The sequence below is a fragment of the Panthera pardus genome, unplaced genomic scaffold (genome assembly GCF_024362965.1).
Source record: "Panthera pardus isolate Hobbes unplaced genomic scaffold, ASM2436296v1 HiC_scaffold_21, whole genome shotgun sequence".
NCBI classification, from domain to species: domain Eukaryota; kingdom Metazoa; phylum Chordata; class Mammalia; order Carnivora; family Felidae; genus Panthera; species Panthera pardus.
The window spans coordinates 45008641-45032695 of NW_026526777.1; the positions used below are offsets into that span (position 1 = coordinate 45008641).

The 24055-nt window shown below is 40.1% G+C and overlaps 1 long non-coding RNA gene across 1 annotated transcript; it reads left to right on the forward strand.

Moving 5' to 3' along the window:
* The first annotated feature begins 813 nt into the window (after window positions 1–813).
* Window positions 814–15991, forward strand: LOC109253834 (uncharacterized). The gene is made up of 2 exons (XR_002074549.2): window positions 814–1655; window positions 15397–15991. It is a non-coding gene; the product is annotated as an uncharacterized LOC109253834 (long non-coding RNA).
* The last annotated feature ends 8064 nt before the right edge of the window (window positions 15992–24055 follow it).

Consider the following 24055-nt stretch of genomic DNA (forward strand, 5'->3'; position numbering starts at 1 on the left):
TTACATTTCACTATTCTTTCCAGTACAGATTAGACCTTCTCTCTCCTGCTGGCAGAATTATTCCTCCATCTCCTTTTTTTCTCAGCAAGTTTTCCTCAGCCACCTGCTAATTCCACCTTAGTACTCCCAAAACACACTCATCCACCTCTACTTACCCATCAAGATATAAAAATCTCATGCCAGAACACAGATAAATGGCACCAAGACTAGACATTCCATATTGTAGACTTAAATGTGAACTGTATTTACACTTCAAAAATGGCTGTTATGTTTCTTCCACTTTATTACCTTTGCACCTAAAATTTGACCAGCACTGGCTCAACATCTCTTTTCAACAAGTATGCAAATCAACAAAAACCCAGATGTTTGTATTTTGAATTCAGGAGCTTGAATGAAACCACAAGTCTCACAGTGAAACCTAGTCAGTAAGAATAGAATGCAATGTGGGGTGTGTAAATTATCTTGGTATTCCAGTAGCCCTGAGGAGGTGAGTTGTTCATTTGATTCTCAAGATTGGGACCATCCCTCTCAGAGTCTTTGACTCCTGACAGACATTTTTGGTGACCAGACATTTTTCAAAACTTATCATTATTATTATTACATAGGAAATGCTCCATCCGTATACTTTTCTGATTTTGGCTCACTTCAGTCAGTGAATTCTTCCCAAGAACACTTTCCCAATCATTCCAAAAGCAGTTCTCTGAAAAATCTATTTTAGAGACATAGTTAGAAATGATAGAAGTCAAGAACCTGTTAGAAAGAACAGATGGTTACATTCTGTGAGAAACAAATGTTTTAAAAACTTCTTCTATTCAAAGCATTAACCAACAGATACTGGCCCAACCCCTAGTTGTTGCTGGGACCTCTGTCATTTGGTTCTTTGCTAACATTGATATGAAAGATTTTGGTTCATTGTAAAAAAAAATCTTTATTAATCCATTAAGATACAATGTTGTCAAACAGGGGCTTGAATGGATGTATGAATGGACAGACAGTTGGATGGACATGCCATAAAGCAAATAACCTAAAATATTAATGGTAGAATCTAGGTGGTGTGGTGCTCACTGTCTGATTCTTTTAATTTTTCTATGTGTTTGAAATTTTAAAAAATGTAACGATGGAGAAAAAACAGGATGCTCACCAATGAGATGATTCAGATTAGCACATTAGTATGGACAGACCATGGAAAGATGCCTATAAGCAATGGGGAGAAATCTATATAAACACAGGCATTATGGGGAAAGGTTGGCAGTCACTGGGCAGAATAAGAGGGAGGTTAACATCAGATAGTTCCTGTGAGAGACTATCAGGAGGTAGACAATAGAAACAGCCAGTGGAGGATAAATTCTATTCAATATCATTTCTTATACTACTATTAAATGCCCCTTTTCTGAATGTTTCAACAAAAGGGAAGAGAAAGCCCTGACTCCTGTGTCAGGTGCTTTGCCTAAACTATCTCCTTTACTTTTTGTAGCATTCGTGAAACCACGTTTTATAGTGTTTGTTTCCTTTTTGCCTTTACAACATCCCTTACCCCATTTTCAGGTAAAATCACACCAGTTTTCCTTGGGAGATGAACTCTCCATCACTGAATGAATACTTGATGACCTACCCTACTGAATTAAAGGTGTGGAAAGTAACATGAGCCAGACCAGGTAGGCACCCTCTCCTGGGAATCTGAGTCTTGAGCAGTCAGCCGCGGATGGAAGATGGTTGGAACTGACAACATGGAAGCCTTGAAGAATGCATTCATTAGTTGTTACTATCTCCACAACTCCCTGGAATCCGGTCATTTTGATTGGCTAGTGTTGCTTCTGTTGCTTGCAAAAAAGAGCTCTAACTAGCTGAGGCAAGGCAGTTCCCATTTCAGAAATAAGGAAACCTAAGCTCAGAGGGATTAAGTGTTTTGGCTCAGATCATCATTTGATATTTGTCACCAAGTCTCTGATTTCAAAACCTGTCTTCTATACTTATTCTACCATGCTTTCTCAAATGCTGCAGACTGGATTCAAATCTTGTCTAGCTAGGTAAGTTTGGGAAAGCTGTGTACCAATTTCTAAATGCCAGTTTCCTGATCTCTAAAACAGAGTAACAATAGGCATGCATACCATAAAGTTATGGTAAGGATAAAATAAGTAATTTGTGTGAGAAGTTTGGGCACAGTGCCTGGAACATAATAAGTGATTAGTAAATGTTAGTTGCTCTGATGATGATGGCAATGATGATGATGGGATCAGTGAGAGTTCCAGCAAGAAAAAGGGGATATTTGAAGAGATTAATAAAGGGACTACTTAGAAAAGTAAAGGCAAGGTTAAGGAAACCCAGAAAGGGTTAGGTGAAGGACCCCAGGAAACTGTAGAAACAACAGCAAGCTGTAGACCCAGGCTGCCCAGCATGGGCTGGGATCTCTAGCTGTTTCGAAAATAGTGGCTGTGGCAAATGTAGTCAACTGTAGCCCTGCAAGGAGGGAGGCAGGAAAGTAAATCCCCTGCCTTTTCTCTCCCAGCTCATCCTCTAATCTTCCACCAGTGCCTTAAATTGGCCAAACCTAGCCAGAAGCCAGAGGACAAGGAAGCCTGGTTGATGCTGTCTATAAAGATCAGCTTCTCAGGACACAAGGCAGGGTGGAGAAAAATGGAAACACACTTTCACCTTAAGCCACACTTTGCCTCAGTATCCTTTCATCTGAGTAAAAAAAAAAAAACTTATATCCTCAATACAGAGGACCCACAGCTACCATTCATTGTAGGAGATATGAATTCAGCCAAAATCCCACCTAAATGTCAGATGTCAGCCATTACCAGTGCCTTTTATATAAGGTTTCAGAGAAATAAAGGGGAAAAAATGAATAACATAAAACAGTTGCACAGTGCTGTTTCTGAGGCTAATGTGAGGACTAAGTTGAGAGGCATGGCTTCTTTCATCTACCACCAATTCTATGTTCTCTAACCTCTAAACTGGATCAGGGTGCTTATATGCAAGAAAGTTTTAAGACAATTTGGGGGTTCAGAGTTCTTTGTCTTTTCTGCATCTGCCCAAATACTCCCAGCCCATGTCTCAAAGGTAGGCATTATTTTTTTTTAAATTTGTATTTATTTTTGAAGGAGAGAGAGAATGTGTGAGCAGAGGAGGGGCAAAGAGAGAGGGAGACACAGAATTTGAATCGGGCTCCAGGCTCTGAGCTGTCAGCACAGAGCCTGACGCAGGGCTTGAACTCATGAACGGTGAGATCATGACCTGAGCCAAAGTCGGACGCTTAACCAACAGAGCCACCCAGGTGCCCCTAGGCATTGTTTAAAGCTGCCAGAGAGGTTTTTAACTTTCTACTTATACCCTGACTGTATCTCCAAAGCTTTAAATCAGTACTTTTATCTGTGTACATTATTTAGGACTGACAGAAAAAGCCAACCCACCCCACTGTCTTGAAAATTACCATTGTCATCATAGCACCTAAGGACCACAGCTAAATGATTTTTTAATACCTTGCCCTTCACCTGCATGGCATCCCAATCTCTGTTACTAGTAATAATTTTAATAATATACTATGGATTATACATATTCCATTTTCTTACATCAAGAAAGTTCTATGTTCTGGGGTACCTGGGTGGCTCAGTAGGTTAAGTCTCAGACTCTTGGTTTCTACTCAGGTCATGAATTCATGGTCTGTGGGTTCGAGCCCCACATCTGGTTCTGCAGCTGACAGCATGGAACCTGCTTGGGATTCTCTCTCTCTCTCTCTCTCTCTCTCTCTCTCTCTCTGCACTGTCTCTGTCTCTCTCAAAATAAATAAATAAACTTAAAAAAAAAGAAGAAAGTTCTATGTTCTCATCGAACGTGTTAGCAACCTGTATCAGTTTCCTATTGCTACTATAATAAATTACCATGAACTTATTGACTTAAAACAACACATATTTATTATCTTACAACTCTATAGGTCAAAACTCTGAGACGGGTCTCATTGGGCTAAAATCAAGGTATCAGCAGGACTGTATCCTTGCTGAAGACTCTAGGGAAGCATCTCTTTCCATGACTTTTCCATTTCTAGGGACTGGCTGCATTTCATGGCTCATGACGCCCTTCCATGTCCAAAGTCAGAAACAGCTGGTCAGTCTTTCTTACCTCACACCAGTCTGGCACTGATTCCTCTTCTGCCTTCCTCTTCTACTTTCAGGATCCTTGTGATTACATTGGGCCCACCCAGGATAATCTTCCTATCTTGAGGTCAACTGATAGGCAACCTTAATTCTATCTGCCACCTTAACTGTCCTTTACCACCTAACATGTTCACAGATCCCAGGGATTAAGATGTGGACATTTTGGGGAGGACGTCCTTCTGCCTTCCACACGATACAATCCCAATGTACAGTTTGGGAGATCTATTTCTTGAGGCCATTCATTGGGATCACTGCATCAGTCTGGGTCCTGTCAGAAAAGAAATAGCACATTTAAAAGTGATGATTGGAGGCACCGGGGTGGCTCAGTCGGTTAAACATGTTCAGGTCATGATCTCACAGTTCGTGGGTTCAAGCCACACATCAGGTTCTGTGCTGACAGCTAGGAGCCTGGAGTCTGCTTCCGATTCTGTCTCTCCCTCTCTCTCTGCCACTCTCCCACTCATGCTCTGTCTCTCTCTCTCCCTCTTTCTCTCTCTCTCTCTCAAAAGTAAATAAACATTAAAAATTAAAAAAAAAAAAAACCCAAAAGCCATGATTGGAAAATAGTTAATGAAGAGGCAATTTACAAAGATGTGGGCAGGGTTAAATGAAATCAACAAGGGATAATAAAGCTCCCTAAGTACAATAATAGCAGAAAGGGGCAAGGATTGGAGGAAGCAGTTACCAAAGCCAGGTAAGGGCTATGGACTTAGGTAGAGAAACACAGCCAGTGCCAAGTCATGGCCCAGGAGGGAAGGAGCCAGGGGAATAAATACCCTAATCTCTCTTTGCTTCCACCCTTTGATCTCCTCCCAGAACGGTCCATGGACTAAACCTGCCCAATCTGGAAGGCAAGGGAGCGAGGCTATGTGGCCAATAAAAATCAGTAACTCAGGACACAGAGCAGGTGGAGAAAGGTAAAGGACTGGTCTGTTGGGGCAGACTCTACACACATACTATTTAGATAAATAATTCTTACTGGAGGAGAAGTGGAATCTACCACCCAGCAGGACATTCGTATTTTAAAGTAGCCAGTTTAGCCCAAATTAATCCCAAATCCCAAGTGGAATTTATGGGGAAATTTTTTTGAGCTGCAAGGCCTAAAGGAAGTCCTATGTGTGAAATTGCACTATAGGACGTATATATTATACAGCTAATACAAATCAAGAGGTACCATATATACACAGAACTATATGGAACAGGGAGGATTTCATTGGGTCACAGTGATGAAGCACTGATCCAAAGGGTTTAGCCATGAAGGAATCATAACTTTCCTATCATTTCATCAGGACTTTATGGGTAAACATAGAGGTGGTCGTCATCACATCCTGGACAAAATGTTAGTCTGGCAGGGTATGTGGTTTATGTATCGCTTTTCATCTTGCCAGTGGTTACCCAGATGCCGTTTTTGCAATAACTCCAATGAAGGTATAGGTCCAAAAGTAGGGAAAGCAAAGAAACCATTATATGTGTGTCAGTCACTCACATGCCATGTTCATGAAAAAAATTACAAACTAAACAAATAAAAACCACCAGCTTGGCTGAATACTGGCTCAGGGGAAAGAGTTTTCCTCACAGTGGAGAAATTTCTAGTGAAGGAGAGAGACACAGTTGTAGAGGAAAGTACATTTTAGCAAATGGGAAAATCTTCCAAGGAAAACTCAATGCAGAAGAAATTCTTTTTCCTTCCTCAAAACACAGAGGGCTATAAATTCCTGCCTCCAAAATGTCTGGAAGGAAAGGACCTCACAGAGAGCAGTTGCTCTCTTTTTCAAAGTGAAGTTCAGGAAGAACGGCACATCCAAGGCCCTGCATTACATTGTCTATGGAATAATTTCATTGGTAAAGAAATAGTGAGAGCATTTAGACATACAGCAACTGAAGTCTGGATAATTGAGGTCAAGGTAATCTTCTTCACTTGATTTTTTTTAAAAAAGGTTGAGAACAATACATGCTTCTTATTCTGAAACATTTAAGCAGCACAGAATAATATAAAGTGAAAAGCGAAAGTTTTCCCTTTATTTCTCCCTCTCTTGACTTTCCTCCTTCTTTCCCTTTCTCCCCTCCACCTCGAGATCTGGAGATCTCGAGATGTGTGTGTGTGTGTGTGTGTGTGTGTATCCATCTGTCTTTCTCCAGCCACTTATACACACATTTTGGGGGACAGCTAGCAGTCTGTCAAACACACTTTAACAAAGAAGGAATTTATAGAAGGCTATTGGGTAGCTCACAGGATTATCAGGAGGGCTTGAAAACCAGGAACAGAAAAGCAGGCAAACACCTAAGGGTTCCCAGACAGCTGTGGGCACAACCAAGTCCAGAAAGGGCCCATGTACTGTCAGCGCCACCCCGGCGCGTGTTGCAAATACGTCTGAAGGGGCCATCACTGGACACTGAACTGCTCTCGTTGCATTTTCCAGTCCTCTACTGTTGTACAAATGGTCACTACTCTTTCTCCATCTTCCCATCACAACCTTCCTGTCTGCAGTCTCAGGTAAGAGAGTTGGATTGACGAGACTCAATCCGATTGGCTGAAGCACAGCTTCCAGAGGGTAAGGATAGAGAATGTTTGGTTAACTAGGGTGCGTGGCAGGATGATGCCACCTGCCAAGAGTCACACAGTAGAAATCTCAAGTTGGAAGAAAGTTTGGATGCTGAGCAGCCCAAGACAGACAAACCCCTATTATACAGACTCTGGCCTTTTAGTGGGCAAGTTGTCTGTCAAAGAGATTCAGCTCAAATCTTCCCAGGCAGCAACCCCAAAAGAAAGAGAACATCTCTCTTACAATATCCATGTGTTAAACTCAGGAAATATTCTGACACTGTTTGGGTGCTCATTCCTGCACCAGCCACTGGAGTCCTTGGAGTGGAGTATTTTGATTGGCTCAGCTTGGACAAGCATGCCCACATCTGTGACTGGGAGTGGTTAGGTAGGCACCACAATTGAAAACCACTCATAACCCAGAAGCGAGTAGAAGATGGTTGTTCCAAGGAAGATACACTGAAGATAGAAACATAATGTACAGGGGCGCCTGGGTGGCTCGGTCAGTTAAGCATCCGACTTCGGCTCAGGTCATGATCTCACAGTCCGTGGGTTCGAGCCCCACGTCGGGCTCTGAGCTGACAGCTCAGAGCCTGCAGCCTGTTTCAGATTCTGTGTCTCCCTCTCTCTGTGACCCTCCCCCGTTCATGCTCTGTCTCTCTCTGTCTCAAAAATAAATAAACGTTAAAAAAAAATTAAAAAAAAAAAAAAGAAACATAATGTACATTTTAGGAGGTCTCGTGATCATTTGGTCCATAATTTGACTCTCATTTCTTTATGTTAAAGATTGTATTTATTTATTAGAGAGAGAGAGCAAGAATGGGGAAGAGGGGCAGAGGGAGAGGGCAAGATAATCCTAAGCAGGGGGGCACCTGGGTGGCTCAGCTGGTTGAGCGTCCAACTTTGGCTCAGGGCATGATCTCATAGCTCGTGAGTTCGAGCCCCGTGTCGGGCTCTGTGCTGACAGCTCAGAGCCTGGAGCCTGCTTCGGATTCTGTGTCTCCCTCTCTCTCTGCCCCTAACCCACTCATATTCTGTCTCTGTCTCTCTCAAAAATAAATACACATTAAAAAAAAATTTTAATCTCATCTCAAGCAGGATCCACACCCAGTACAGAGCCTGATGAGGGGCTTGATCTTAGTATAGTGAGATCATGACCTGAGCCGAAAGCAAGAGTCCAACATTTAACCAATTTCACCACCCAGGCACCCTCTCATTTCTTTTTTTGAATTTAGTTATTATATCTTCCTTTCTCAGTCACCTGAATATCACCATAAAATCTCAGATGTTGTTATTAATGGATCTCAGATTTCATCAGGTAGCTCCTTAAAACTATAAATAAGACTTGAGCCATGACAGAATAGCCAGTGTGGGATTAGCCCTCCTTCCACAAACAACTAAAACTGTACAAAATGTATAAGGCAACTGTTGTCAAGCTTTGAGCAACAGGCAGCACAAGTCTGTAGTCCTTGAGACCAGGAAAAATTCACAAGGTGATCCCTATGATTGCCATCTCTCTCTGCCTGGAGACAACTTCAGAGTTTGGAGATGCTGAACTAGTTAGGGTCTTTAAGACAAAGCAAGACACTAGGTAGGGAGGAGTTACACAGAAGTGAGACTCAAAAATCTTGACCTTGGCTAAGGACTAGGCTGTGCATGTTCTAAGTTTACCAGAGAGTGGCTTCTATGTGAGTGGGACAAAGGGATCTGAGAGATGAAGCTGGGAAATGTTGGTGTGCCAGCCCAGCCAGAGAGTAGAGACCTCATTAACACCCTGGGTATCCAGCCGAGACACCAGAAACACCATGCTTTAGTACTAAGGATCATGATCTAGCAAGGCCTACAATAGACTCAGTAACAAGACCTAAAAACAAGACTTCTGATTGGTAGAGCCATCAGAGTTTGGAAGCTGACTCTACCCAGTTTACAGAGTCTTAGAAAACACCAGCACTTTCCACATATCTACGATAAGAAAGCATAAAACATGTTTATGTAGATTTAAGGTGCTCAGCAAGCAATTGAATTGCCTCCTGGAACAAAAATCAGAGGAAGATTGTAGAAAATAAAAATTGACTACAAGATGGTCCAAAGATTTGATTTGCAAACAAAGATTTGATGCAGCAACCACAAATATTTTTAAAGATTTAAAATACAATGTGGTCTCAGTGAGCTATCAGATAGGGAATCTCAACAGAGGAGTGAAAACTATTTTTTAAAAAACATAAGAATTCTAGAACTACAATGTACAACTTAAATGAAAAGTTCACTGGAAAGGATTCATACCTGAATGGAGATGACAGGAGAAATAATCAGTGAACTTGAAGACAAATTAATAGAAATTATCACTTAAGAACATTAAATAAAAATATTTCTAAAAATGGGATCTCAGGGATGTGTAGGATAATAGAAAACAGTCTGACATATATGTAACTGAAATGCCAGAAAGAAAAGAAAGTGAAGAAGGTACATAAAAAATTTCTGTGAAAGTAATGGTTCACATTTTCTTAGATTTGATGATGACTTACAAATCCCAGAAGCATAGTCTGTTCCAAGCAGGATTCTGATTACTAAGCAGGTAAGAAAACCACACGTAGACACACAGTCAAACTACTGGGTTGGATGTGTGAAAAGATGAATCTAATGTATAGTGTCAGACAACAGACCAGTGCTTCCCTGGGTCTGGGAGTGGAGGGAAGAGGTTGACTAGAAGGAACCATCGGAGAACTTTTGGAATGATGTTCTATGCGTTGACCATGAAGGTGGCTGGCTGATGGCTGCAAGCGTTTGTGAAAACTCATCATGCTGTATTCTTAAAGTATGTACATCTTACTGTATGCAAATTATTTCTAAATAAAGTTGACTTAAAAAACTAGAGGTAATACTTAGTCAAGATAACACTTCAAACATCCGGATTTATTTTCTGTCTTATTTTCATGCCATTAGTCTATTTTTATTCAGAGAAATCTGATTTTTGTTCCTTCCTGCAAAAGAATAAACTGGCCCACAGGTGAAAATTTTAAACACAAACGACATGTTGTTTGCCTTTTTCCCCACTTAATAACAGACTTCTGCCTAATCAAATTCACTTACACAAAATACACCCAACTACAGGGGCGCCTGGGAGGGTCAGTCCATTAAGTGTCCTACTCTTGGTTTCAACTCAGGTCATGATCTCATGGTTGCTGAGTTTGAGCCCCACACAGGGCTCTGTGCTGACAGTGTGGAGCCTGCTTGGGATTCTCTGTCTCCCCCTCTCTCTCCCCCTCCACTGCTCATGCTCACTTGCTCTCTCTCTCTTTCAAGATAAATAAAGAAAAAACCCAACTACACATCTTCTTCCACTCAATATTTAATCTCTTTAAAAAAATTTTTTAATGCTTGTTTATTTTTGAAGGAGAGAGAGAGACAGAGCACAAGCAGGGGAGGGGCAGAGAGAGGGACACACAGAATCTGAAGCAGGCTCCAGGCTCTGAGCTGTCAGCACAGAGCCCGACGCGGGGCTCAAACTCACAAACCATGAGATCGTGACCTGAGCCATAGTCGGACACTTAACCTACTGAGCCACCCAGGCGTCCTGATATTTAATCTCTTAATAGAATAGAACTGTTTTTGCATCTACTCATTGGATACTACATATTACTGTTCCTATATGTTAAAATGTAGATTATACAAACTTTCGCTGTTTAAATATTCATACATTATAAATGAATATGAAAGTGCTGTTAAAACCAACATGTTGTGTTTATAATTTGCCATTTAATTTCTTGCTTAATTATTTAAAAAATTAAAACTTCAATATTTTGGAAGTGATGCAAAATTTCAACTTATGTTTTAAAAGTGTTCTGAGAATTTTATCCAATACAGACAGATTTTAGGTTTCTATGGGAGTAAAATGCTTTAAATTACTTAATGGATCTGATTATTCAGAATTAGTCCTTCCCTTCCAAAGAAATGTTTTAGTTGTAAATGAAGACAGATTCTAGTTGAGGTTTTGTGATGTAAAATGCTGGAAAAAAGCAGAAGGGATATACTCTCAGTGCACAAAACAATAGTAGTAATAAAGCCTGTGAAGTTATTTTGGTCAATTTTACTACATACATTTTTAAAATATTGTTTTAAGTTTATTTATTTATTTAGAAAGAGAGAGAGAGAGAGAGACAGCATGAGTGGGGTAGGGGCAGAGAGAGAGGGGGAGACAGAATCCCAAGCAGGCTCCACACTGTCAGCACAGAGCCTAATGTGGGGCTCAAACTCATGAACCATGAGGTCATGACCAGAGCCAAAATCAAGGGTCAGACACTTAACCAACTGAGCCACCCAGGAGCCCCAGTAAAAAAAAAAAAAAAAAAAAAAAAAAAAAAAAAAAAAAAAAAAAAAAAAAAATTTAAAGGATGAGCCTATAGGGATAAAACAAGATGATATAAACAGAGAAGAATAGTATATTTGTTAAAGTATCACTGAGGTAAAGAGCTTTTAGATTAATGAAGAGAAACTCAAACCATAAGCTGACAGTAGACCACCGTCTAGAATCTGGAACTGGCACGAAGGCTTGAAATCCTGGTTCCATTACTTAACACCTATTTGATTCCCCTAAGGCTCAGTTTTATGTTTGAAAAACAGCTGTAATAATGGTCCTTGCCTCCCAGGATCGGTGTGAAAATTAAATGATAATACATGCAAATTTCCTAACATGGCACGAGGCACGTAGACACGCCCCTCAACAGCGACTGAAAGAGAATGACCAGTGTCCTTCTCACGGATTAAATCTTGGTAGCAGGTGTGGCAAAAGATTCTCTTTCTGGCTCTTAACAAAGTTGTAAAAGCCAACATATAAGGAAAGGCTCTCTGTTGTCGTCGTGCTAGTCATACTTCAAGTGGCTCAAATGCCCCAGAGGGAAGCTTATACTCTAGATGTTCTGGGATCTAACCATTTATGCTGTAGAAGGATATTGGAAGCAAGGTGACTTTCTGAATAACAGAGAAGCTGTTCTCATGTGCTATGATGATGATGTTAGCAATGACAGCCATTTCCCTAACCAAGTTGACTACTGACCCAAAAATGAGATTAAAAACTACACATTTTTTTTCCTGAGCCCTGAAAAGCCCAAAGAGAGAACTAAATAAGAAACAGGCTTGAGATCTGGATGATATCCGGGTCAGTGGCTATAGGATATTCTTCTAATTGTTTTGTCACTACGAATTTAATGCCCACAATATGCCAATGCCTGCACATTTTTATTTATGACATGATATAATAATTTAATTACGGCAGGCAGTTCAAAATGGTGACTATTTGTGTCTCCTTAAGAAATGTGCCAATTTCTTATTCATTTTGGAATATTGTTGGGGGTGGGGGAAGGTGGGGCAGAGGGACAGACAGAGGGAGGGGAAGAAGTGGACATATGAGCTACATAATCTTCTGCCCACTGAAGGGACAAAAAACCTAAAGTGTTTAAAATCTACATGATATAATATTGCTATGGCAACCACTATTGCCTTAAACAAGGTAAGATTTAAGTGTTGGGGCGCCTGGGTGGCTCAGTCGGTTAAGCCTACGACTTTGACTCAGGTCATGATCCACAGTTCATGGGTTCGAGCCCTGTGTCGGGCTCTGTGCTGACAACTTGAAGCCTGGAGCCTGCTTCAGATTCTGTGTCTCCCTCTCTCTCTGCCCCTCCCCAGCTCATGCTCTGTCTCTCTCTCTCCCTCAAAAATAAATAAACAAAAAATAAAATAAATAAAAAAATAAATAATAAATAAATAATAAATTTTAAAAAATCTAAGATTTAAGTGTTTTGTTTTTAATTTCAGTTTTTATCAAAATAATGATTGTGTGTGGTAAAAATCAAATAATAAAGAATTCATAAAGCTTGGTATTTCCCCAACTACCTCTTGGTATATTTTCATCTCTTTGTATTGTTTCTCTTTTCAACTCTTTAGTTATTTCCACAAGTGTAGGTACTATAATTATAACGCTGTAGTCTTATTATCATTTATAATTATGATCAATTAATGCATAAGAAATGAAAATTTACCTCACATTAACATCCCCTTTTGCATCCTCTTCCCAATATTTAGTATTCATATGACTTTTAATTCTTCCATTGGTTACTTTTGTAACATGAAATAATATGATTGAACTATTTGTTTCCACTGATTTTCTACTGAGTCATTCCAACTTGGAAAACTGCCTTACCCTTCCTTTCCATATCTCCCCTACCCCCACTGCCATCTATCAGCTCTATATTATTTTACATCATCCAATATTTATTCATAATTACATTTTGTCCTGAGATTTCACCAATATTCCTGCTTTGTTTGTGGATTGACTCTGAAATTTAAAAATGAATAAACAGTGTTTGCGTTAGTATAACAATGTAACTACTGTCTACTGCTTCGCAAAGCAGTGTATTAGGGTTACTTTTCATTTTCTCTAGGCTTTGTAGTGCCAGGGTTGGGCCACTTTAAAGAAGCTCTTTCTAGCGTCAAAGCCAAATAGATTTCCCTTTTTCCATTATGTCATTTGCCTAAATTGACACCACATTTTGGATTGCCTCTTATTGCACAGCACTTTTCTTACAGTCTTTGTTTTTCTCAGAGTCTTTTTTGCCCTTACTTATTTGATTAGAGGTTGGCATTTCAAACTTTTATTAATATTCTCAATGCCATTTTTAATCACATATTTTATTCCACAGAGATTTCCCTCCTGGTCCCATCTGGCCTCTTGCTCCAGTGGGGACTGGGGCTCTAGAGTTGCTGCAAATGTCACCCTGAAAATTCCCATCATTGTTTTAACTTGGTTGGATAGACTGTTTCTCGAATCCTATGTCTTCCTTTTTTTTTTTTTTTTTAAGTTTTATTTGTTTGAGAGACAGAGTGAGCGTGCATGGGAGGGGCAGAAAGAGACAGAGAGAAGGAAACTGAGAATCCCAGGCAAGCTCCGTGCTGTGAGCCCAGAGCCCGATGCAAGCTTCAAACTCACAAACCATGAGATCATGACCTGAGCTGAAACCAAGAGTCAAATGCTCAACCGAGGCACCCCTCCTTTTTCTTTTTTATCCCAATTATGTGGAGTAGTACATCCTCCAGGAATTAAGACAAATTGTTTGCAAATTACATTTTCTGAGTGCTTTCATGCTGAAATCATTATTGGCCAGTCTGGGGATATAAATAATTTTCTTTAACATCTTTAAAGTACTGTATCTTTTGTTTTCAGGCCTCCAGACTTACTCTTTAGAAGTCTGGTGACAATCTGATTCCCCTTCCCTTGCATGTGAACTGTTGTATCTCTCTGAAAGCTTTGGGGGATGTTCTCTTTTTAGTGTTTGGTGATTTTATGAAGATGTATCCAGGTGTGGGTCTTTTTTAAATTCATTGTGGGGAAGGCTCTACCTAGTTTTCAGTTCTAGGAACTTCTCTTTGTAATATAATTTTCTTTCTTATCTCCCTCCCTTTTTTCTGAAGCTTTAATTAATAAAAAATGGCTTTCCTGGATTACTATTTGAATGCCTCATTTTACAATTTTATGTATTTTATATTTTCAATCTGTTTGACCTATTCTACATTTTGAGAGGTTTTCTCAACCTTAATTTTCAATCTTTCAATTGAATGTCTAGTTTCAGTCATCATCCAGCCCCAGGGAGCTCTTTATTCTTCTCCGATTGTTCCATTCTGGAGCCCACGGATGGCAGCTATGGAGGTGTACCTTTCAAATCTCCCTCTGGGAAGAACCTGCCAGAAGTGGTGTGGTTGACTGAGGGCCTACAGGTGCAGATCTCTGGAATCCAGGGCAGCATCCACCCCGAGTCTTCACTCTCACTGGAAGCTTGCAGGCAATGACTGACCATGGTGGGGACCCCAGAGCCTTTCCACCAATAACCCAGGGGGCTGGCTGAGACATTCTCAGATGGCCCGCAGTCTGAAGCTCTTCCCCTCTCCTTTGAAAGCTGTTAGACCTGCATCACAGACTGAAGGCTCCCCACTCCTCCTGTCCCCTTGGGCCTTTACCTTTCACAGCCGTTAACCCCCATATATCTCTCATACTGGTTACTTTATCTTGGCTTTTGCTTCCCAGAGGACTAGAACTGACAGAGCATCCCATCCTTTCTTTATGAATATACTATCTTCTCACACCTCTTTCAACATATTTAGCTTATTCTTATAACACCCAACACACGTAACTGGATGCACTTTACCTCATATAGTGACCTGGTAAGGTCAAATCACATTGCAGTAAACTGAAATTCATTAGGAAAAAAAAAATGCCATCAACACATCAAAAAAAGGAAGGAAGGAAGCTAGATGCACCCCCTCCCCACTGTTTCCAGAGGAGGCAAAATCTTTAATAATTCTAATAGTTGAAATAACATAGCAAAATATATGAAAGCATGATCCTGTTCCACCTGCTATTACATAAAAATTTCAGACTTTGTGGCAAGATATGCTATTACCTCATTCAAATAGTCAGTGGCAGGGATCACGCAGGGCCTTGTACTTCTAGTTAGCCTCATACTTGTCCAGCCTTGTCTTGCTACTGGATTTTTGGATTGTTGAGGGCAAGGGGCCATATCAGGCACTGAAGAAGTGCCTGGTAATAATAACAGTAAGAACAGGTGCTGGTTATTGTATGCTAACTATATGCCAGATAAGCTGGTAAACACTTTATGTGCATTGTTTTCTTTCATCATGCAAACAATCCAGTTTTACAGATGGAAACACTGAATCTCCAAGAGGCGGTGAAAGCGGCCCACAGTCCCACCTTAGGAGGCTAGAAGGAGACACACACCTGCCTGCCCCCGGAATGGACACTCTCCGTCGCACCCAGACACTGCCTCCACCGACGTGGAACACATACAGGACCCCAATAGTTTCGGTTACATATAAAGCAGGTTATAAAAACGTCATTTAGTGCCCTGTAACATGCATTCTATAGCCTTGTGATGGGGAATGAATGTGCAGAGCCAAGGAAGTCGTGTACATTTTGAAATGATCTTCCTGGGAAGAAGCACACCGTTTGTCAATATCAAATCTTATCTCGTTTGAAGTTCCCAGACTCTCTGGAGCTCTAATAAGAAGTAGCTTGTTAATCTTTGAAATACAAATGCTGATCAGCAGACAGAGTTTTTTGTTGTTTTTTTTTTCCCTCTTCTGTCGTTTAGGGCCTCTGTGGGAGGGAAGATAATGTTAACATATGCATGCTTACTCTCTTACAGAAAACCATCTCTTTATTTACCTGAGCTTCTCCTCATGTCCCTGGACAAGTAATTAAACCAAATCATTGACCTCTTCTGGAGCAGCTTATGAGTCATTTTTTGCTAAGTGAAAGAAAAAGTGTTTGGAAAAAGAAAATGCCATTGGTCCAGAATCAGAATAAGTAAGTTTATACAGAAAATATGCACAGGAGACTTGGCAGCATCTTTTGGGGCCTATTTTTTTCCCTAATATTCAGAAACATGAACTTTCATAACAACAAATGTCATCCTTTTTGTTCTTGGAATCCCTTTATGCGTTGCACGTAGCTCGTGAGGGATTGCGTGTCATGACAATTACAACATTGCATTCAGCTGTTTATTAGAAGGTTAGGATTCACCCAAGAATTGGATATGTGACTCCCTTCCCTCTCCTGAGAAGAATATAGGTATTTGGAGGCAAAATTCTATTTGTTTTTCTTCCTAATATTTTCTAGTCACCAGTCCATATGGCCATAACATGTGTTTTCACTTCTCTTAACGTACCCATTCAGAAGTTACCAGAGGTTAGCAATCAGAATCCCAGAATATAAGATGGCAACCCCAGTCGTTAGAACTGAGCTATGACATGTATAAGGGACTGGTGTACAAAAGATGTTTGGAAACTAAGGCTGGCTAGTTCCCAGGTACTGTTTCAGTTGATGGCCAATCTAAGAGTCTCTGGAAAACATAAGCTGATGCTCTCTTGGCTCCAGTGGCTACTGCTTGACTTGTCTCTTTGAAAGTGTCGTGTTCCGATCCAGAGCCAGCTGAAGTGTTTGCTTTTTCTCAAACCTGACTTAACACAAGCAAAACTTTAAAATTTTAAAACATTTTTGGGGGCACCTGGGTGGCTCAGTGGGTTAAGCATCCGACCTCAGCTCAGGTCATGATCTCACGGTTCGTGGGTTCGAGCCCCACGTCAGGCTCTGTGCCGACAGCTCAGAGCCCAGAGCCTGCTTCAGGTTCTGTGTCTACCTCTCTCTCTCTCTGCCCCTCCCCTGCTCACACTCTGTCTCTCTCTCTCTCTCAAAAATAAATAAAACGTTAAAACTTTTTTTAAAAACATTTTTTTGAAAGATGGAATTGACCTGAAGAATGAGAAGACAGTTGCTTAATGATCTGAAGTTCATTCATTCTACGAAGGTACTGCTTTAAACCTCTGGGGTGGATGTCAGTGATATGATGGAATAAGACAAACGTCACTAATAAGGTCACTGCCATCATGGAGCAATGGCAGACAGATCACCATTTAAATATACACGAATTAGGGTTATTGTAGGTCATACAAAGGCAAGATCTAGAGAGCTGTGACGATCTAGAGAACTATGAGGATGAGCAAGAGAGGGAAGCAATATCACTTAGGGGAGACAAGGAAATCTTGTTTGAGAAGGTGGCATTTAGGCTGAGACGAGCTGGAGTTGGCAGGGGAAGAGTGTAGACAAGCAGTCCAGCCTGTGTGAAAGTGCAGAGGTGAGACGGAACCAGAAAGTCGGTGTGACTTCAGAGCAGAGTGTGAAGTTCTTTTGGAGCCCCAGGTAATCTCTGAAGAGTAGAGACTTCTATGACCACAGAGAGCTCAACCTCAGTTACAAAACACCTGCAAACCACACAATATTGGGCATGCAGTAAATGATTTGCCAAAATGCCATAAGCATACACAGCTCAACACAGTGAAGAAATGTAAGCTGCCTCCTACAGACACACCTGCACTCATACCAGATGATGTGCATACAAGATTATTCGTGGCAACATTGCCTTAACCAAAGATTAGAAAAAACCCAGTGTTTCTCAGTAAGAGGCTGGTCAAGATAATGCCATACGATGGAATAGAATGCCTCTGAAAAAAGAATGGATGAGTTCCTTACATTCTCAAATGAAAAAATCTCCGACATATAATATTTAAAAAAATTTTTTTTAATCTTTATTTTGAGAGAGAGACAGAGGGTGAGCAGGGAAGGAGCAGAGAGAGGGAGACGCAGAATCCAAAGCAGGCTCCAGGCCCTGAAATGTCAGCACAGAGCCCGATGTGGGGCTTGAACCCACAAATCGTGAGATCATGACCTGAGCTGAAGTCGGACACTCAACCGACTGAGCCACCCAGGCGCCCCCAACATATAATATTAAGTGAAGAAGTAAGATCCAGAAAAATGTGTACCCTGTGCTAGAACTTATAATTAAAAAGAAAAAGAAAGTAAAGAACAGTCAGAAAATGAGAAGACAAGTCAGAAAATCAGACTGGGAGAAAATATTTGCAAATGACATATCTGATAGAGAACTGTTATCCAAAATATATATAGGACTTTAAAAACTCAACAATAAGAAAATGAGCAATCCAATTAAAAAATGGGCAAGAGACCTGAACAAACACATCACTGACACAGATATGTAAGTGCCAAGTAAGCATATGAAAACATTTTCAATATCATGTCATTAGGGAATTGCAAATTAAAACAATAACTAACAGAGTCGTATAACAAATTAGAATGCTTAAAATACAAGAAGTAGATTTCCACAAAAACATTTTAACAAGAGTTTGTAGTTAACACCATATTTTAAAAATGAGGTATGCTGTGAATGTATTTCCTATGAGAATCCTTTCCCTTTGCTGTCCTCCCTCAGTGTCTGACTACTTAAAAAAAGTAAGTGAGTAAATTAAACAATAGTAAGATACCACTACACATCTATTATAATGGCCAAAATTCAAACCTCTGACAACACCTAATGCTGATAAGGATGTAGAGCAACCGAACTCTTGTTCGTTGCTGGTCAGGATGTAAAACGGGGTAGCTACATTGGAAGAAATTTTGTCAGTTTCTTATATAATGAAACACACTCTTACCATATATATCATCCAGCAATTTCCCTCCTTGGCATTTACCCAAACAAGTTGAAAACTTATGTCCACACAAAAACCTGCACACAATGTTTATAACAACTTTATTCTTAATTGCCAAAACCTGGAAGCAACCAAGATATCTTTCAGTAGATGAATGGATAAGTAAACTGTGGTATATCTAGACAATGGAATATTATTCAGCACCAAAAATAAATGAGGCATCAAGCCATGAAAAGACATGGAAGAAACCTGAATGTGTATTACTAAGTGAAAGAAACCAGTCTCAAAAAGCTGCATACTGTATGATCCTAACTATATGACATTCTAGAAAAGGGGTATCCATGGCGACAATAAAATATCAGGGTTGGGGGAAGGGAGAAACGACTAAGCAGGGCACAGGGAATTTGGGGGGCAGTGAAACTATTCTGTGTGGTACTATTGTAATGGATATATGTCATTATAAATTCATCCAAATCCATAGAACATTCAACACCAAGAGTGAACCCTAAGGTCAACAATGGACTTTAGTTGATAATGATTTGTCAATGTTGATTCATCAATTGCAACAAATGTACCACAGTGGTAGGGGTTGTTGACAATGGGAGAGGCTGTTCATATGAGAGAGCAGGCAGTATATGGGAACTCTCTGTACTCTCCACTCAATTTTGCTGTGAACCTAAAACTCTAAAAAATAAAGTCTATTTTGGGGGCACCCAGTGGCTCGGTGCATTAAGCATCTGACTCTTGAAGGCTATTCCAGAATCTCAGGATCATGGTTTGTGAGATCGAGCCCCCCGTTGGGCTCCATACTATCAGCGCAGAACCTGCTTGGGATTCTCTCTTTCCCTCTCTCTCTCTGCCCCTCCCCAACCCTCTCAAAATAGATAAATAAACTTAAAATAAAATAAAATAAGGTTCAAATAAATAAAATAAAATAAAGTTTATTTTTAAAAAGCAAAGCAAAAATAAACAAAATAAACAGTGTATTTGTATTTGGTTGTATGTGCATAAGAAACTTTTAAATACTATTCCAAAAACTGATAAAAGTGGTTGCCTGTGACAGTGGGGACATGGGGCACATGGAGAAAAAGATGGGAGTGATACTTTTATTATATACTTTTTAACATTTTTTTGATTTATGAAATATGTTTATCTAAAATTGAATTCTTTGATGTGGGTACAGAAGAATCAATTTCATTCTGATTCCGGACTCCACCATTTATTAGCTGGGTAGTCTTATAAGGTTTCTAAACTCAGTGCCTGTGTTTCCTCATGCGCAAAGTGCGGTTAATAGTAGTTCCTACCTCACAGGAGTGTTTTGAGAGTTAAGTGAAGTAATTACATGCGAAGCCATTAAATCAGTGTCCACCACATAGTAAGTGTTCAATAAATCATGGCGATAATCAGTGTCATGCTGCTGTCTAGAAATATACAATTTTTAAAATGGCATGTGTGGGTTTTTCTGGTGATTGGAATTATTGGTAGGATTGTGGATGATTTGTATTTTCTTTGTCGTGCTTAAAATGTCTTGCAAATATTCTATAAAGATCATGCAGGTATATTGAGAAAATCAGTAAGGTTTTTTTTTTTTGTAAGTGGCAAGAACACTTAACATGAGATCTACCCTCTTGACAAAATTTTAAGGGCACAATACAGTATTGTTATCTATAGGCATCATGATGTACAACAGATCCCTTCATAATCTTACATGGCTGAAACTGTATATGCAATGAGTAGCAAGTGCCCTCTCTTACCTCTCCCCCAGCAACTTTGGCAACCAGCATTCTATTCTTTGTTTCTACATGCTTGACTATTTTAGATATAGTGTTTGTCCTTCTGTGATTGGTTTATTTCACTTACCATAATGTCCTTAAGGTACCTCCTTGTTGTTCCACATGAGCAGAATTGCCTTCATTTTTAAGGCTGAATAATATTCCTTTGTATGTGTGTATATACCACATTTTCTTTGTGCATTCATCTGTTGGTGGGACACTTAGATTGCTTCCGTATCTTGTCTATTGAGAATAATGCTGCAATGAATATGGGAATGCAAATATCTCTTTACATCCTGATTTCAATTCTTATGGATAAATACTCAGAAATGGAATTGCTGGATCATCATGCTATTGCTACTTTAATTTTTTTTAGGGACACCTGTGTTTTCCATAGTGGTTGCACCGTTTCATATTCCCACCAACAATGTACAAAGGTTCCCTTTTCTCTGCATCCTCATAAACTTGTTATCTTTTGTTTTTTTTGATACTAGCCCCCCTGATAGGTATCAGGTGACATCTCACTGAGGTATTGATTTACATTTCCCTGAAGATTAGTGTGTTAAATGTCTTTCACTTATCTGTTGGCCATTTATATCTTCTTTGGAAAAACGTCTGTTCAAGTCCTTTGCTCATTTTTAAATCACGTCATTTGTTTTCTGCTTTTGAATTAAAGGAGTTCCTTATGTATTCTGGATGTTAACCTCTTATCAGCTATATGGCTTGCAAATATTTTCTCCCATTCCATAAATTGTCTTTTTATTCTGTTATATTGTTTGTTTTGCCATGCAGAAACTTTTTAGTTTGACTTAGTTCCCCTTGTTTGTTTTTGCATTTGTTGTCTGTGCTTTTGGCATCATATCCAAGAAATCATTGCCAAGACCAATGTCTTGAAGTTTCCCCCTTACATTTTCTTCCAGGAGTTTCATTCTTACATTTAAGTCTTTAATCCATTTTGTATGGTGTTCAATAAGCTCTATTTAAAAACAAAAACAAAAACAAACTAAAAACTATCTATTTTCAGTCTTAAACACTGCCCAATGGGTTTTGCCTTCACCTCTGCCTTGCTTCTTGCCCTTTAGGATAACCTAACCCACTCATTTACTAGCTTTTGCATTCTCTGGTTTCTGAGATAATTATCCCTCCAGGCCACACCTTTGTTCTTGGTTTGCTGTAGTTCTATATAAGTCTCACTCCTGGCTTTAGGATTCTAACTTCAGCCCAGCCTCTGACCTTTAGGACTAATGTTTGCATCTGTTTACCATTTGAATTTTGTACTTAAATGTGGGTATGAATCCCACCCTGGCTTTGTCCCCAGGAAACCACCCCTAACAAAATACACTTGGCTATCACTTGGATATCAACCTTGGATATCTGGATAGCCCCTAAACTGGAGAAAGGTTGGCAGGTAGGAAATTAAGATAATTCTTCTGTTAGGCAGAAGATATATTTACTGATATGATAAAAGACTCGGCATCTGGGCATGATTTTCAACCAGACAAGTATCGAATTTATAAAAGAGCCATTTGATTTTCTAATGTGACATGATAAGCATGCCTTCTTGTAAAAGAAGGCATTTTTTTACAGAAAAACAAAATGGCACAACACCAGGCTGACAGCAAAGACAATTCCGTGAACAACTGCTGGAGCTGTTCCATGCAGCATTTGAGGTTGCTTGATTTGGAAAGAAAGAAAGAAAGAAAGAAAGAAAGAAAGAAAGAAAGAAAGAAAATAAGTTATACGAAAGTGTAAGGATGAACGAGCCATACACTACTGTCTGGAGTTTTAAGGAAAGAAGGGCAGTGGCGGTGCATTTCCAGCCTAAAGTGAACATTGGGTTTGACAGCCGGAGGGAGCTCGTCTTGCTGATGCCTGTCCTGCCCAAGATCTCTGCATTTTCAGTGCATCCTTGGCAACTTCCAAGAGACAGAGATGTCATTACTGGATTTTATGTTAACTATCAATGGGCAGAATTTGCACATCAGCACGTGCTTAACATTCGAAATAATTCCCCCCACACTGACATAGGAAAGAGAAGAAAAAACAAACAAACAATGTAAAGCAAAAAGTGACTATCTCGCTGGCTCAGAAACATCTGTAGCCTGATATTTCTAGCTATTTGGATGAAAATTTTGTATTCCTCAGTATGATTTTTATGCTTCTAGAACTTTCTAGAGAATGCTCAACTTTATTTATTTAAAAAATTTTTTTATGTTTATTCATTTTTGAAAGACAGAGAGAGACAGAGTACAAGCAGGGGTGGGGCAGAGAGAGAGGGGGACACAGAATCCGAAGTAGGCTCCAGGCTCTGGGCTGTCAGCACAGAGCCTGATGCGGGGCTCGAACTCACGAAACGTGAGATCATGACCTGAGCCAAAGTCAGATGCTCAACCGACTGAGCCACCCAGGCACCCCAAGAATGCTCAACTTGAAACTGATAATTTAATTTTCTTGTTCTACAGGCATATTTCCCCCCAGTATATGTGTAATCCCAGACATTATGAAAACAAAAATGTAGTGTTTCCTTCTCTTTCTCCTCCTCCTCCTTCTTTGTCACTTCTAGAAAAAGGAGCAGTTATTAAGTGTGCTTAATATAGAGAATCATGATCAAGAGAATGCAAAGTCACATAAAGTCAATTTTGATGCTCAGCTAATCATAGTGATAAAAAACAGTTCCCAAGTACTCTGTAAATGGCCCTACATGACACTTCTTTGTGGACTGGGTAGTTGATTTTGCTTTACAACTCTGTCCTGGGGGTCCTCCATAAAAAAGCAGCAACATAACAAGCTACAAAAGAGAAGAGGAAAGGAAGTAACATTTACCAAGTACTTGTTGTATATCAGCCTGGTGCCAGACGCATTATATGCCCTCACTCTTTCATTCTCTTCAGGGCCCTTTAAGAAAGTCACTGGGGTTTCAGTGATGATGAAGATGAGGATGAGCATGATCACAATGACCATGGAGGCGGTGGGGATGATGACTTCGGTTATGGAGATTTTCTATGTGCCAGGCTCTATACTATCTTCACTCAACTATTATTCCTTCAAAAGTCATTTACCGAATGCCCACACTGTGTGCCGGGAACCGTTCTAGGAACTTGGGACATAGCCGTGTACAAAGCACACACAAATCCTGGCCCCCGTGAAACCATATTTGGGGGTGAGAGTGGCACTGGACAACACGCACACACATAGGGAAGTGGGGACGATGTTCGAAGGGGTAAGTCCTTTGGAAAAATAATAGATCAGAGCACAGCGGATCAGGACTGTGGGGATAAGGGTCAGGTTGCAATGTGAAATCAGGTGATGATGGTGGGAGGCCTCACTGAGAAGAAGGTGACACTTGACACAGCTGAAGATATTGGCCACATGGGTATCTTGCAGAAGAGGGCTCCATGCAGAAGGAACAGCCGATGACAAGGCCATAAGAAAATGTGTCCTTGGAGTGTTCGCTGGAAAATGGAGGCCAGCATGGCTGAGAAGAGGAGAGCAGTAATGGGGGCCAGTTCCTGCACGGCCTT